The sequence below is a fragment of the Salminus brasiliensis genome, chromosome 1 (assembly GCF_030463535.1).
Source record: "Salminus brasiliensis chromosome 1, fSalBra1.hap2, whole genome shotgun sequence".
NCBI lineage: Eukaryota > Metazoa > Chordata > Actinopteri > Characiformes > Bryconidae > Salminus > Salminus brasiliensis.
The window spans coordinates 95,633,342-95,643,872 of NC_132878.1; positions in this window are offsets into that span (position 1 = coordinate 95,633,342).

A 10,531-nucleotide genomic window follows, 5' to 3' on the forward strand; every position below is an offset into this window, starting at 1 on the left:
CGTAAATGAACTTGAACCGAAGCTACCACACCATGTGGGAGGCTGGGGTTCGATTCCTGGTCTGGGTGCTGTGCTACACCAATAAGAGTCATTGGGTAAGACTCCTAACACTACATTGGCCCACCGCTGTAATACGAGTAACCTTGTAAGTCGCTCTGGCGAAGAGAGTCAGCTAAATGCCGATAATGTAATATAATATGAGTCCTTAAGTGAGCCTGCGGGCCGCGGCTCGGGACCGCTCCGGGGAGGGCATGGCAACGTGGACCTGACACTTACGCAGTTTTAACGAAGATTCTGACCTTTCCCCAAAGTTTTCAGATTAGGGATGTGTTCAGTTGAGGAAGGCAGTGGAATCCAACCATTCTGCTCTTGAGAAACCTTCATAAGCCTGATATAGACTTTCTGATTGGTCTTTCTCAAGAACTAGATTAAGAACGTTCTCAGAAGGGTGAGGTGTTCTCTGAAGGACTTCTCTTGAAAGGAGACACGTCACCTGTTCAACAGTTGTCAACAGTTCCCATAGGTGGGACATCGATCACCTATGTGACCTAAGTGTCATCATAAGGGGTGAAAATCAGTCCTCACCTTTGCTTAAACATACATAGCACACATGAAGACACATCTGGATCACCTCAACATCTCTGGAAGTTAAATTCCAGAGTATGGGAAAGTATGGGAAAGCATAACCAGTCTTCCAGAGCTAGACCTCCTCTGTCGAGACAAGCCCCTGGGACCCCCACCATGCTACCAACTTCAGGTCTATGAGCAACTGCAGATGTGATGAATTTCCACAGAAGAGCCCCGTTGATTCTTCTGTGGCATTGCTCAAAGATATGACCCATTGGTATGACGGTGATTTGCCTGGAATGATTAAGTGGAGAAATATGTGCTTGGAATCCAGGTGTGTTTCACAGTGACTACTCCCAAGGGTGGCCCTGCATGTGGAACTGGCATTAGCGTCTCGTCTGAACACCCATTAACTCCTGTCTTCCAGCTGAGAATGGAAATCCTGCCAAATCCTGTCTGTCAGTCATGTGAGAGTAGGGACAGATTCCAAGACCTGGCGTGTGAACAGCAGCGCTCTGTGCTGGATCTGTAGTTACAGCTGAAGTCGGAGGTTTACAAACAGCCATAACATTAGTACCACCTGCCTAACACTGAGTAGGTTCTACTTTGCTCTGACCCGTCGAGGTATGGACTCCACAAGACCTCTGAAGGTGTCCTGTGGTTTCTGGCACCGAGACTGATGGAGCAGGTCCTTTATGTCTGAAAGGTCGTGAGGAGGTAGGGCCTCCAAGAGCACTTTTAGTAGGCACTGATCACTGCATACCGGGAACACCCCACAATGACCTGGCTGATGTTTTGGAGATGTTCCGACCCACTCGTTTAGAACATCACAGCCGGGTTCTTGTCAAAGTGTCTCTTCAAGAACTGACTGTTCACTTACTGTCTAATATTTCCACCCCTTGTAGATGAAGCTGGTTTTAGATTGTTTTTAATGTTATGGCTGATCGGTGTACACCTTTAATAGAAAAACAACATGAATTTGGTTCACACCTTTATTTATTTCTTTTTATTTAAGTCTAAAAGTTTAATGGACTGTGGATTTTTCAATGATGTTTACATCAGAGGACTGTGAAGGCCGTTCCAGATTGCAGAAGCTTCAGTTTGGGTCTCTTTAGGAAGTTAATGGTGGCTTTGAGGTGTGTTTTGGATCATTATCCTGTTGCAGATGCCTTCCTCTTTTCACAGATTGTCTCACATTTTCATCCAGGATTTGCTGGTATTTTGTGGAATCCATTCTTTCCATGTGCAGTTTTGCCAGTGCCACTGGCTGCAACACAACCCCAAAGTATTGTCCCTTATGCTTCACAGTTGGCAAGGTGTTCTTACCATGAAATGTTTTTCATTCATTTTTTTAATCCAATCCTACCTTTGCTGAATGTGTTGCATTCTGACGTGATCAGTCCACAGCACTTGGCTCTGGAGCATACTTCAAAATTTGAGTTTTGATGAGGTTGCAGGTAACAGCAACTTCTTATAAGATAAGATAAGAAACGATAAGGTAATCCTTTATTAGTTATTATAGCAAGACACCCAGTAACAAAAATGTAGATAAATTACACCATGCACACAAAATAAATAATAGAAGTAAAAAAGCAATAACAATATTATTTACAGGTTATTTACAGGTAATTGCAAATTGCCCATTGTAAGAATTGCTGTGAGGATTTGATTGATTGTCAGGATGGTCAGGATGTGGTATGATGATCACCACACCACTTCATCACCCCCAACTCAACAACTTATCTCAAATGTATTGTCTGGAGTGTCATTATAAAATTATGATGCTTATGACCTTATGAAGATCATGTTGGAGCTAACAACACTGCATAGTAGAAGAGTGCACCATCCTCTTGAGCCAGCTAAATCTTCATGGAGGTTCTTGGCATATGGAGTTTTAATTTGCCGGCCTCCCATTGAGAGTTTTCTTGGGTGCCCGATCTCATCTTGACCTCCACAGTTCCCCTGAACTGTAGATGGTATCACATGCCTTTTTTGCCATCAATTTCTTTTGTTTTCAGTTCTGCAGACAGTGTCTTTGTACTGAGGAAGTCATGTTTACTGAGTAAGTACATGTGCTACAGAGATACAAGCTCTTTACAAGCTCAGAAACCCTGAAGTGACCAAAAGCACAGCCTGAAACCAGAGGCCAAGAATCCTAAGAGTCTCCCAGCGTTATCAAAAGAACCCTGAATAAAGAGTAAAGCATGTGACTGTGAATTAACCTTCTCCCTTTGCCAAGTCTCATTGCTAAGCAATATAACTGTCAAGGTTCCTGCAGTACTATGTTGACCCAGTGGTTATAAAGCAATATTTTGCATAAGCTCTTTGAACTTTGAACTGCAGTAGTCGGTATGCCGTGGATAATGGTGAATTTGTATAATGCTGTCTGGTCCTTGTCATCAGAACCCGGCTGCAGTTCCTTAGAACTTACAGCTAATAGGCCTTCATTATTTACAGCAGGAGATAAGGGGTTTGAATAACAGCTCCTCCACCTCTGCTGTATACACATTTATCACGCTCTGGGTTGCTAAGCTATCAGCTGATCCTGGGGTAGCCATGGCTAATAACCTCTGGTGCACTGTTAGGAAAGCCCTTCAGTCTATCAAACCCTGTATTAGCACTGAGCTTTGTAGGCCCGATGTCCATCCATGCTCCTGGGGAGTTGTAGGCCTGCAGCTGATAGCTGTAGCTGCTTGCAGGGCACGTTCACAGGCCTCTGGGCTGAACTACAGACCTACATACCCTCATATTTGATCGTCTTGCACATCAGTGTATCATAGGTATTTCAGTTTTAGTAGCCTGGCATTTTAGGCGTGGGCAAGAGGGCTATAAAGCCCCCCAAAACTGAGCTATGGAGCAGTGGAAAGACACTCCATCCAATACTTTTGATTTGAGTTGTGGAGTTGGGGGTGATGAGGTGATCATCATACAACATCCTGACCATCCTGACAATCAATCAAATCCTCACAGCAATTTTCCTCCAAAATCTAGTAGAAAGTCTTCTCCTCTGGACAGTAAAGACAGTTACTCCAACAAAAGCAGGATCAGCTCTTTTTAATACTCCTGATGTTGAAAGAAAGAATGTATAAACAGGTGTCCCAATACTTTAGTCAATAGAGTGGTAGATGCCTGCTTCTCCAGCGTTTCTTCTGAAATCAAGGGTTTTAATAACAAACTTCCCGTCCCAGTTTGCTGCAGTAACAGCCCAGACTCTTCCGGAAAATTCTTACACTCCACACCATTGAGGTATGGAGCATCTGATTGTATTCAGCCATACAAGAGAATCAGTGAAGTCTGGTACTAATGTTAGATAACTGATCACAAAGCCCAATGCTGGGGGTTTGGGGAGGGGGGTGGGGGGCTTTAGACCCCTCTAGCTTACGTTTAGCTTTGGGTATGGTGATGTCAGGGTCATGTGTGGTTGCTGAATGGCCGTATTTGCAATGGATGCATGGAAGGAACGGAGCAGAAGGTAGGAAGGAATGGTAGCGACCACAGCATTTCAGTGGAGCTCTGTAGTGGTGAAGGTCCTACCCAGCCTGCAGAGGTGGGCGTCTACCAAGGCTGTCCTCCGGAGAAGCGGAGAATCCTTTGAAGCAATTAGAGGCCTATCAGAGGACGTTTGAAGAATCTGAGGGAAATAAACGGGGGAACGGATCAATCCCTGTAGCTCATGCTGCTCTCTGGCTCTTCCGGCTCTGATAGGACAGATGAATCAGTTGCTTTGAGATGTATGAACTGCTTTCCACTAATGAAGGTTCTGATGTCCTGCAGCGCTTGGGAGACGAGTGCTTTCTTTATGTGTCTCCGTGACTCAGCGTTAGCATTGTCCCACACATGGCTGCCCCACGTTCATTTCTTTGGGGATGACAATATAAGCCAACCTCGGCTACTGATGTGCACTGATGAATAGGGATGATACGCTGTGCCGAACCTGATTCCTATTCCTATTTCCAGCTAAATATGAATCCATCAGCCATAACATTAAAACCACCTGTCTAATATTGTATAGATCTCCCTTGTGCAGACCGTAGAAGCATGGACTCCACTGAAGGTGCCCTGTGGTATCTGGAACACCATGGCTATCGTTAGAAGCAAATCTGTGAAGTCCTGTAAGTTGTAAGGCGGGGCCTCCATGGGCATCGATGAGCCTTGAGCGCTCATAACTCTGTTGCAGCACATTTGGTAGTAAAGCAGTGGTAATTTTGTTTTGACAAAAACTAGGATGAAAAACATTCGTTGATAACTAAATAAGGAAATACTACAACTTTATATCAACCAATAAAAAATGTGTCCAACGATCAGCATTTAGGAATTTTCCAAACCACCCTGTATTCTTAGAGACGGTTATTCACATTTGGCCCCTCCTCTCGCTCACAAACAACACAAACAACAAGGGTAATACTCAGAAAACACCCTTATCTAGACTAGAATCCAGAAGATCCTCTAATCTTAGACTCTACTAAATACAGAAGTCAGTCTGGAGACACAATCCTCCACACACTCTACACTCTGCACACTGAGTCCTCTCAGAAGAGGAGGAGGGTCTTCAGTCTGGGTTTGAAGACAGTGAGTGTTGGACTCTGCTGTTCGGACACTCAGGAGAAGTTCGTTTCACCACTTCGGTGCAGGACAGTAAAAAGGCTGGCTGGTCCAGTCTTGGCTTTGTAGGCCAGAGTCAGGGGGCTGAGTCTGTTGATATAAAGGTAACATCATTTTTAAGCTATTGTTTAGGAATGGTTATAAGACCTTAAAAATGCCTGACTTCAATTAGACTAAATTTAATTGAGTAAAACTTGACTAAAATAATTTTAGCTTTGTCGATTAAAACTAGAAACTAAAACCAGACTAGAAAAAACTACATAATAACCTGCCAAAATGAACACTGCTAGGTACTGACCGCTGCCTATAGTGGGAACACCCCCCCCCCCCTGACCTGCCTGCTGTTTTGCTTCCCCTGGGTTTGACTTTCTCAACTCTTACTGGTAACAAAAGAAAGGTTCTGATGTGCGACAGTAAAAGCAAGGGTGTCAGCTAGCATTAGCTTTTAGCCTAGCAAGGATCCCCATTTGCTCCCCCAGACTACTTTTGCTGCACGTCGACACAGGAAAAGCCCCTGTCATGAGGCCTGGTTACCGTAGCAACCCGTATTTCCATAACTAGCAGAGTATAAGGAGCGGACGATGGAGGAAAGCATTGGTTAGCTTTTAGCCTAGCATGGATTCCCATTTGCTCCCACAGACTTTTGCTTCCTCACATGCTGAGTTTGAGCCCCCCTTCTGTGGATGCTGACACAGGAAAAGCCCCTGTCATGAGGCCTGGTTACCGTAGCAACCCGAATTTCCATAACCAGCAGAGTCTCTCAGTATCAACGACACCATGTTCTCCTAAGGTCGTCACATTTTACCATCACCAGCTTTGACTAGAGCTTTCTCAGTGCTTATATGTAGCCTAAATGTTGGGGGTGGAGATATCATGAGTCTAGACTGTGATGTAACAGTTTTGGTGTTTCGCAATCGGCCCGTTTTCCAGCTCAGTTTTGGTTCTGCTGGATGTTCTTTTGAAGGAGGAACAGCAGTGTTTGAGGTCGACGGTTTGTCACTACCACATGTCGAACTCTCAGAACACTCTAGAGCCCTTATGAGAGACTATGTAGGTATGAGAGACTATGTATGTATCTAGAACTTGTTTTCCGTTGAGTGTCCAGCAATGCCTGGCTGTATTTTTAGAGTGCACAGTGTATTGTTACACCAGTGACAGCAGGAGCCCATAAAGGTAGGCCGATGTAGCTTTGTCGAGGCCGAGATATTCTTAGTCTGAATGTGGCGAATGATATATGAGAACCCGAATGGCTCGGCACCTCCTCCCTGCATTGTTTACTTTGATATCTCAGAGGCAGGTGTGGATAGTGAAGGCATAGAACCAACACACACACACACACACTCACACACACACACACACATATAGCCTGTAGGCACAGCCTTGACTCTTTACTGCTGCTTCTGTATCCAGATCTCTGAGCTTCGGAGCTTAATGAGACAGTGCGGAGCCCCAGCAAATGATTAACAGCTCCTATAAATGGAGATGGCCAGGGAACAGGATTGTGGGAATGGAGCAAGGCTGGAGTCCAACAGAGAGATTAATCAGTTGTTCGGTGGGAGACACTGGGAGAGCAGCGCCCGAGTGGGATGCTCGTAGACTTGGAGGTGTAAAGTTGTGTAGATGGAGAAAAGCTAATTCCCCCAAATGCAGGCAGTAGAAGATCCTTGAGGGACATGTTGTAGGTTCTTCAGTTTAAATCTGTGGAGGAACCTCTTGAGGAACCTCCACAGGCAAGGTTTTAGAAAAAGAGGGTTCCTTGGACGTTCCTCACTTTCCTTAAAGAGGTTCCTCCACAGTTCAAATCTGAAGAACCTCCAAAAGTCCCTCAAGGATTTTAGGTGTTAGAAGAGCTGAGTGAAGCTTAAATGCCAGCAAGAACTGAAAAATGATGAGCATAAACCTCTGATCTTGGTGTAGCTTCATAATCCCAGCTAGAAAAAAAGCTTGAGATACTTCTAAAACTGGTTTACACCTAATATGCTCTGTAACTGGACTTATTCTGCCCTCGTTAGAGAGGACTAAGCTGGATAGCCGAATGCTAATGAGCTAACAAACGAACTGGCTAACATGCGAACACTTCAATACTCAAAGAAATCACCTCAAGTTCAAGTCTGGTACAATAAAATGCATTTATTGAAAAAAAAAAGCTCAGATGCAGTTTAACTACCCTGTTTACCACCCTGTTTACCACCCTGTTTACAACCCTGTTTACCACCCTGTTATTTTACCCCAAAATGAAACAAAGATGTTCCTTTAAATGATAACATTAAATCTCCTTCAGATTGTGGTTTACATCACCAATATGTCTACCTTGAACTGCATAGCATAACTTGCCTAGCATAGCCTAGCATAGTATTTAGCAGTGTAACAATAACATTATTGTTAATATTTTTTTTAGTATTTATTTATTATTTATTTCAGTCTTATTGAGCTCCCCGCCTGATGTACGGTTGGCTCTAGTCTGAAGGAGTCCTGTTGGGGATTTAGCTTTATATGGCTTATGTATATATACATATTTTTGTAATGCATTTATACACATTTTCAATATATATAAAACTAAACAATAAAAATATTTTTAAACATATATTTAATACACATATTTTCATATTGTTCTGTTTCATATATTTAAAAACATATTTATTAAAAATATATTTAAAAATACATTAATTGTTAAGATAAAATGCAAATACAAAACTTGACTAATTACTATATTTTTATTTTTAGATATATAGTTAGGATAAATATGAAACTGAACAATGAAAATATAATAGTTTGTATAAAATATATTTAAAAATATATTTTGGATGTGAAACTATATATATAAAACTGTATATATATTTTTTTTATATATGAGACTGAACAATAAAATATTCGTATTAAATATATTTATAAATATATGTATGGGTATAAAGGAAACTCTATACACTATATATATATATATATATATATATATATATTCATTGGTCATTTATTTCATATATTATATATGAAACTGAACAATGAAATATTCGTATTAAATATATTTATAAATATATGTATAGGTATAAAGGAAACTCTATACATATATATATATATATATATATATATATATATATATATATATATATATATATATTGGTATATATGAAACTGAACAATTGATATTCGTATGATATATATTTTTAAATATGTTTGTTTTAGTTAGTTTTAGATATATATTACTTAAATATCAAGTGAAGTGATCTTCACTGAGGGAAGAAATTCCCCCACCTGACTCTTCTTGTTGTAGTGCTGGCGTATCGGCCGGTAGGTCTGTCCCTAAGTCATGTGAAGCATCATGGCAGCCTGACATTCCAGAGTCAGTCCAGTGGATTTGCCACCCTCAGACTGATGCATTATGACGCATCACTGGATTTTTACACTGCTAGTGGGCTCACTGTCTGTCCTCACACACTGGGAGTGTAAACTCCTCTTAATCCCAGACTCAGCTGTGCCGAGGGTGGGGCAGATTCAGCCGCCCTGTTCCCCCTAAATCCCCCTTTTCCCACCGGCCTGCTGCTCCACTGTCCTTCACTGTACTGACCCTTTGGGTCATCTCTGGCAGTCTGGTCAGAGTTGATCAGTGTGTGTGTGTGTGTGTGTGGGTGGGTGGGTGTGAGGCTGAATCCACTGGTCTATATTTACCACCTTGAGGTGGTGTGTGCTTTGTTCATGGGCTGCATTCTCCCTGAAGGACAGTGTGTGTCCAGGGGTCACCCCCACCACACACACACACATAGTGGGACAGGGAGAGAGAGGAGCAGGCTGAGAGAGTTGGTAAGGGAAAGACAGAGGAAGTGAGAGAGTGAGAGAGAGAGAACGAGCGAGAGAGATAGATAGAGTGATACAGTGTAAGGTCATTGTGAGAAAAGTGAGATAGAGAGTCATAGAGAAACAGTGAGAGAGGAAGAGAGAGAGAGAGGGGGCCATTGTGGATCTAATAATCTGGTGAAGGAGCCCATCCTTGAAGACGAACGTGAGTGGCTTTTTAACTTCTTCCTCCCTCACCGGCTGCGTGAGGAGCTGTGCTGCTGCCTTTTTTAGCTGAGCGGTTCTGCTGGCCATCAACCCTCCAGAACCCTCTAGAACCCTTTAGAACTCAAACCCAAAGAGGGACCATTGCGTGTCTCAGATATTGCATATTCACCTGTTCTAATGGAGGTGTAGCTGATTTTGGTTTGGTCTGTCAAGGCGTCTATTTATCTGTTTACACTACATGTCCAAATGTTTGTGGACACCTCTTCTAATAATTGCACACACGGCTTAGTCTAGTCCAGTCGAGCGGTACCGCTGATAGAATAGGACTCTCTGGAGCCGATCAACTTGATAAGCCTTTTGGCACCATGCTGCTTAATGCCAGGCGTGGGCTAGTAGAGGGGTATAAAGCCCCCCAGCAGCAGCATTGAGCTGTGGAGCAGCGGAGGAACAGCTGTGGTCTCTGGAATGATGGTGGAGGAGCTCCATCCAGTACTTTTGGGATGAGGTGGGGATGATGAGGTGGGGTGGTGATCATCATCCAACATCCTGACCTCATTAACGCTTTTGTGGCTGACTGCAATCAAATCCTCACAGCAATGCTTCTCCAAAACGCTCTTGTAGAAAGCCTTCGTCTCTGGACAGTAGAGACAGTTACTCCAACAGAAGCAGGATCAGCTCTTTTAATGGCCTTGATTTCAGAATGAACACACTGAATGAACAGGTGTCCCAATACTTTTGTCTATTTAGTGTGTCTCTCTCTGATCAGATCAGAACATGGTTGGAGAGGATTATTCTGAATGAGTCTGGAGTCTGATTTAAACCTCAGACGTTTAGTCTGGTCTGATCTTGATGGTTGAAGTGAGGGGTGAAGAAGATCACCATCATGGCCAGATCCAGAGAGCTCTCTGAGGCCTTCAGAAAGAAGGGTGGAGATGCAGAGGACTCTGGGAAGGGGTTTAAGAATATCTCAGAACAGTTAGAGATCAGCCACTGTTCCACTGTCCACTTAATTATTTATAAGTAGAACAGATGACCGACATGTCCAGGTCAGGACATCCTAGCAAGTTCAGCCCAAAATGTCCTAAAATGTCATCATGGTAGCAGGTAGATCTCACCACAGCTGACCTTAAAGTACAGCTTCTACCATCAGAAAGAGACCAAAGAAGTGACCAGGACATCAGGAACATTGAGCTCTGGACAGATCCAGAATCCAAAGTTGAATTATTTGGACACAGTAACAGAGGACATGTTTGGCGTAAAACAGATCTGAGCAGCATTTGAGCACAAGAACCCAAAATCAGCTGTGAAGCATGGAGGTGGAGGTGGAGATGGAGGTGTCATGGTTTGGGGCTGCTTATCTGCAGTA